This window comes from Gymnoscopelus braueri (assembly GCF_963280865.1).
Source record: "Gymnoscopelus braueri genome assembly, chromosome: 13".
NCBI classification, from domain to species: Eukaryota; Metazoa; Chordata; class Actinopteri; order Myctophiformes; family Myctophidae; genus Gymnoscopelus; species Gymnoscopelus braueri.
Genome location: NC_137615.1, coordinates 50207263 through 50213967, shown reverse-complemented (window position 1 = coordinate 50213967; position 6705 = coordinate 50207263).

Sequence of the window (6705 nt, the reverse complement as noted above, 5' to 3'; positions counted from 1 at the left end):
TAACTTTTGAATACTGCACTTTAACTTGTAACAGTGTATTTCTATATACTAACTTAGGTAAATCTGAGTACTTTTTCCATCACTGGCCATAGTATACAGTACACTACACAGGCACTAAAGCCTGAGTTATAACGGAAATAGCAGATCTCCAAGCTCCGTCCGTCCGTCTGTGTGTTTAGTCAAGTGATCAAGACGGATCCGTCCGATCCGTCCGATTTTTCACATTCCAGCCTGATTGGCGAATTCCAAACATTTCTGGCCCACACTAACCTACCTGCGACCTGGCTCAGAGGAGCACTTTTTCTAGTTTTGTATTTTGAATGCTTCAGTTGATGTTGCACTACTGGTTTATATTCTTAATGTACGTTTAGATGATAATTTTACTACCTTGGCTGCAAATAAAAAAAATCTTAATGGTATTTAGTGTGGTTGCCCGAAAGGGCAAATACTCTGGTACTTTGGGCGACTTTATTTATTTCTTATAGATAAACTTTATTATGTTTTTGCGGCACACACTCGCGCCATATGTCAATCATGTGTGTGTAATTTGCTAAGAGATACATTGTATTGTTTAATTGATATTAATTAATTAGTGAATTAATTTCCCCCATTGACTTATAATGGGAAAATGCAAAGACTCCCATTCAAGTATTTTTCTCTCGGAAACCATATGGGCTAAAATTACAACACTTAGAGGGGAGGTTCATAGTCCAGTACCCTAATTACGAAAATATAATTAAACCGGTCTGCCTCATGGTGGCGCTACAACAGCCCACTTTACATTTTGGTCTATAACTCTTGAACCGTAGGTCGTAGAATCAAAATGTTGTTTTCCCTGGATTCCTTGGGTCATGAAGCAACTCCCCTTTTAGGCCACACCCATTTGCTTCAGTATAAATTTGCGGGCCGCAACCCATGACTCACGTTGGTGTAACCACGCCTTTCTAGCGTTATATATTCCTAGATTTTTTTGTATCAGATCGGTACTCTGTATTGACCAATATGGAAGTTGCTGGTATCAGAATCATATCAGGAAGGGAAAATAACGGTATCGGAACATCTCTAGTGAAAACACTTATGTATTACTCAGGTGTCATTAGGTGGCTGTTGTTCTCCTGTAGAATTGCGGATAATGAAGTTCTAGAGGGTGCACACGCTGTGGTGTACAACTTGGGCCGCAATCAAGTCATTGATAAGTTTCCGCTGAAAACATCCTGTAACATGAACGTCTACAAGTTCCCCTTTGACACCCAGACCTGCACCATTACCTTTCATTCTATGGTGCATAGAGGTATACACACACACACACACACACACACACACACACACACACACACACACACACACACACACACACACACACACACACACACACACACACACACACATACACACACACACACACACACACACACACACACACACACACACACACACACACACACACACACACACACACACACAGTGAGTCCTTTAACAGTATTGCACAGCAATGACAATTTTTTTTTAACCTCAGTTGAACAAATAGGGCTTCATTACTGGACGCAAGCCGACGAAATAAGCAAGCAAGTAGAAAAAGCAGTGAATTCTTCACTGCCGGAATGGAAATTTGTCAGCATTGAGAGGAACAAGATTAACGAGACATTACGCAATTACACCTTCAACCTTCTCAAGTACACGGTAGGCTAATGCTGTCATCAATCCGTTTTGTTTGATAATGTAATTGTCATTGTCAAATGTAAAGCCATGGTTAGAAACATATGGCCTCTCTGTTTCTCTGTATTTATTCATCTCTGTATGCGGACCACATAGGGGAGGGCGGGGACAAACGACGCACCCTTTTCTATTTCCCTCCCTGCACAGAGATTAATTAATTTCATGTAACCATACTTTTTTGTGAACAAGAGACACTTGTCCTCTCCCATTACCCGCAGTCCGTTTTAATTTTAGTGAAACGAGTCGAACGCAATCGGTAAGTAAAGTGACGTTGCGCTACTCTCCGCACACGGCCGCCAGTCGGGACGAACGGTGCATACACGGGGGGCGGACGGCGCGGTCGGATGAAATGTCCTATAACAAGCACATAAGTTACATTTCTGGCATCTAACTCTCATTGATGCTTCAGTAGAATCCTACGAGCAAATGACCATGCTGATAGTCAAATAAATGTATCATGTTAATGTCGCCTCTGTCTGTTTCCTCAACTTTGTGTTACACATGCACCGTTCGTCCCTCCCTGTCCGTAATGCACCAAGTGGCGTAATGCGCCGTTCGTCCCTCCCTGCCCTCCCCGGATGTTTTGCTAGCTAGCACAAAAGCTAATGAATATTTTTCAATGGAACCTTCACTGAGAGTTAGCCCACAGATTAGCCTAACAGACAAAATCCATTTACAATCGGCACCAAATAAACACAGCAGTACAAATGGAAAACACTCAAATAGGGTATTTTTTACTACAGTGTGGAAATACACAAAAGTGGCTTCAACTCTGCCAATTTTGAAAAAATCGTGTCTGATGTTTTGGACCGTCAATTTTAAGTGTAGCATGAAAAAAGGTCCGACTTGCAACCGTCCCTCTGCGTCGTTCGTCCCGGTTTTCCCCTACTGTAATTTCAGAGTAGGTTTGCCAAAATCCAGGACCAATTATATGAGATCTTAAAAAGTGTATAACTTGTTTCGAGTGCATTATACATCCATAAAATGTATTACAATCTGCATATAACACTGTATTAGTTATGAGCACTCATAATTTAAATACTCTTGCTTAATGAGTAACACGTTGGAGAAAACTCTACCGACTCGGGAACAATGCAAGTCGGGAACGGCGCCTGTTGGGCAATATATGACCGTCCTGCAGTACCCGTTGTGCCCGTCTGTCTGTGTCTCTTTTATGCCCATACTGTATGGAGTTCCATTTCAGCCTTGGCCAAATATGGAGTCCAGTGTCATCTTGATGATCAGGGTACTCCATATATGGGGATATGCAGATGTATCTATATTTTTGGGACAACCGCTGATCCTACTGAATTACCACTGTGCATATCACGCTGTAACATTCAGGTCCTCTGTGATAGGCATGCTGAGTTTAAACTCATTTGGTCGTGCTGTTCTTGTAATACACAGGGGGCACCGGCACCGGCACACTCACTCACTCACTCACTCACTCACTCACTCACTCACTCACACACAAACACACAAACACAAACACACATATTTCGAGAAAGATTTCTGGACAACCGCCGATCCAACCAAGTTCCCACTCGGTACATTACTCCCTCAGCGATACACTCGCCAAGGTTGAAGTCGATTGGTCAGACGGTTCTCGAGATACGCATGGGACCCACAGACAGACGGAAGGACACTCGGATGTTTTGTGCATTTGAGGATGGATATCTTTCATTTCTTTCAATTCTTTCTTAAGCATTTCATATTTGTATTTTGCCATGTTCAGATCACACTACAGCGCATGCCATTGCTGTACATCATAAACCTGGTGATACCCGTCACGTTTTTCCTCATCCTGGACCTGGCCTCTTTCTTCATCAACGATGCCAGAGGAGAAAAACTGGGCTTCAAAGTCACCCTCCTGCTCTCCATCTCTGTCTTAATGCTGATTCTTAAAGACATGCTGCCTGCCACAGCCCACCGCCTGCCACTGATAGGTGGGAGGACACTGGAAACATTTGATGCATTTGAATTGTTTCATTGCAATCAATCAATTGATCGATCGATCGATCAATCAATCAATCAATTTGATTCATATAGTGACAACTCAAGACACATTAGAGCACATAGAGCATGTTGAGACTGACGAGGCAAATCTCCCCTTTAATGCGAAGAAACCTTGAGCAGAACCAGGCTCTGGGTGGCTGCAGCTATCTACCATGACTAGTTGGGAAGTTAGAGTAGAGTTAGAGTAGACTTATCAACCAATGAATGCATCTCATGTACATAATGTGGATTGTCTCTAGCACTGCACTGCATGGGTATCTTTTCGTTGACGGGACTGAGCCTGCTGGAGACCATGCTGGTGTGCTTCCTAGTCGATATCGACAACCACGTCAACAATAACAGCACCATGGCATCCTCTGAAGCTGCTGCTGAAGGTACTGTACAGTACAAACTACACACTTAGACTACAAATCCCTCCACGGGCCCCCGGGGGCAGCATTGCTCCAATCTGCACCTCACACACACACACACACTGATCAAGGCTATATATTGACCAATTATTTGTTTACTAACATTGAGACCAGATGCACAGGTGACTGTTTCATGTAATCAATTCCCAACAGATCCCCAAACCTGGTGTTTTGGGGTGTGCTGGTTTCAGTTCATTCAACCCCCTCTTGTGTGTTGGCTAGTGAGGTGTGCCTAGCAAGACATAATACACCCTGCAACGGTATTGTGCGCCGAGAACAGCTGACATACAAGCTGACATACAAGCTCAAAACCGCGTCGTGGATGAGACCGTTGTGACTGTGAGCTTGGAGGTTCTAGGCCATTCTTTGCGCGCGAGACGGAGCATAAATTAGGCTTGACGGTCTGCAGCTGCGCGAGCAAGAGCAGGTTCTGGTGCCATGATCATAGAGTGCTCCCTCCGTTCTTATGACAGCCACCGGAGGTGGGGTTTTGAGGACAACTGCTTTGCATTGCTATTATTATTTACACACAACAGAAACCAAGAAATATATATTTCAAGAACGAGAGATCACAGTAAAGGTCCTTAGCATTCTTCCTCCACAGTGGGAGAAAAACAGCATCTGAAAGTTTAATGGGAGCATTTTTACACGTGAGGATGTGACCACTTTTACATTGCCTCTTATGAGCGGTGGGGTTCATTTGGTGCCGGCCTGCGTGCGCATACTGGATATGCCATGAGAATAATCACGCCAAGGGCTACATGTAGCTCCCAGGGGCTCCAATCCACACAAATATTCTTCATGCCATGATAATAGTCACACGAGGGGCAACATTGTACAACCCAATACTATTGTGTCAGGGGCCACACGTTGTGTGGTATACCGTTGCAAACACTGTTTAGGGTGTTTAAAACTTCACTTCGCTAGTGTGCTATATTTGTTTGGTGCCAATTATAACATGTCATGTGGTGAATGATGAATGTGGTACCATTCATCGACTTATCCCTTTTTCACTGTATTTCATTTTATTTTAAATTCTATATAATATGTACGTATGTTTGACCACTGGTAAGTGCCATACTCGACCAACCTCAAATTTGGCACTTTTATTTTTTTCAAGATGAATCTGATTTTAGATCAGTGCTGCGTGCATCTCTTTTTTAATGTATTTTTATTTAGAGTAGCAATAATTTTTTACCCCTTTTTCTCCCCAATTTAGTCGATATGCCAATTCATTCCTCCCCTCACACATTTCTGTGTTGTCACTGCTGTTGTATCCTACTGACTCACCTGCCAGCATGAGGTACAGACTTCTTTAATTGTCTGCAACCATTCATTCATTAATCACTTTCAACCTGGCATCCCTATTTTGGGATTATGTCATTACAAGTAGTTTGAGCATTTATTTTTTTAAAGTGAAAGACGGCTAGTATTGAAACAGGGTTTAAGTGGACACGTTTTTGCCACCTACTACTTTATTTATTTATATATATTTGTTATGAAATTACCCCTTTGTGTTGGGTTTTCTTGGATTTTCAGATGCTGAGAGCAGTCTTCAGAAGATTGAAGAAGAAACCAGTGAGATGAGCAAAGATAAAGGTCTGGATGTGGACTGTCTGAGTGACCCTGACCGACGTGACCGTATCAAACACTTCCTGGATGCCATCAACCCTGCTTCTGTCAATGTGAAACATGAGAAGAGAACGTCTGGATACTATGAAACAGTGGCTAGACGTCTGGACACCGTTTTTGCCGTTTTGTATTTTATGACAGCAGTTGGGTTTCTGGCATACATATTCATTGAAATGACCAAAGATTAGATTTTGGCAGATTAAAGTTACTCACTTACGCACTGTAGCTTTGACAAGATCACAGAGAGAGAGAGAGAGAGAGAGAGAGAGAGAGAGAGAGAGAGAGAGAGAGAGAGAGAGAGAGAGAGAGAGTGAGTAACAGGGGTCTCCCCGTCTTTCCAGCTCTCAATGAACAGAAAATACATTTTCAGGTTGGAATACACACGCACGCACGCACGCACGCACGCACGCACGCACGCACGCACGCACGCACGCACGCACGCACGCACGCACACACACACACACACACATACACACACACACACACACACACACACACACACACACTCTTATCTCTTCTAGACGGCTTGCCTCCTAGGAGCCACGCTGTAACCAAAACTGACATATAGTAAGTCATTCTGAAAAGTGGTATGCACATAAAAAACAAATGCAATTCCTTCTTTCTTTTCTCAGTTAACTGTTAGCTGGAAACGTCTCGTGAAATAATCTCAGTGCTTTGTCAGAAAGTGTCTTTCCAAGTTCACTTTCTTCACCATCACTGCACAGTTGTTGTTGTTGTTGTTGTTGATGATGATGACACAAAAAAAAAAAAAAATCCATTCGACATGACAAAATAAACTTTCACTTCCATATCTCTTCCATCCATGAAATTGCGTAACTCATTTTCAGTACCGTTGTCTCGTCAGCCTATGTTGCTTAATAAATACAAACAATTTGGGTGAATTAATCCCACAAAAATACAAGAAAGAAAA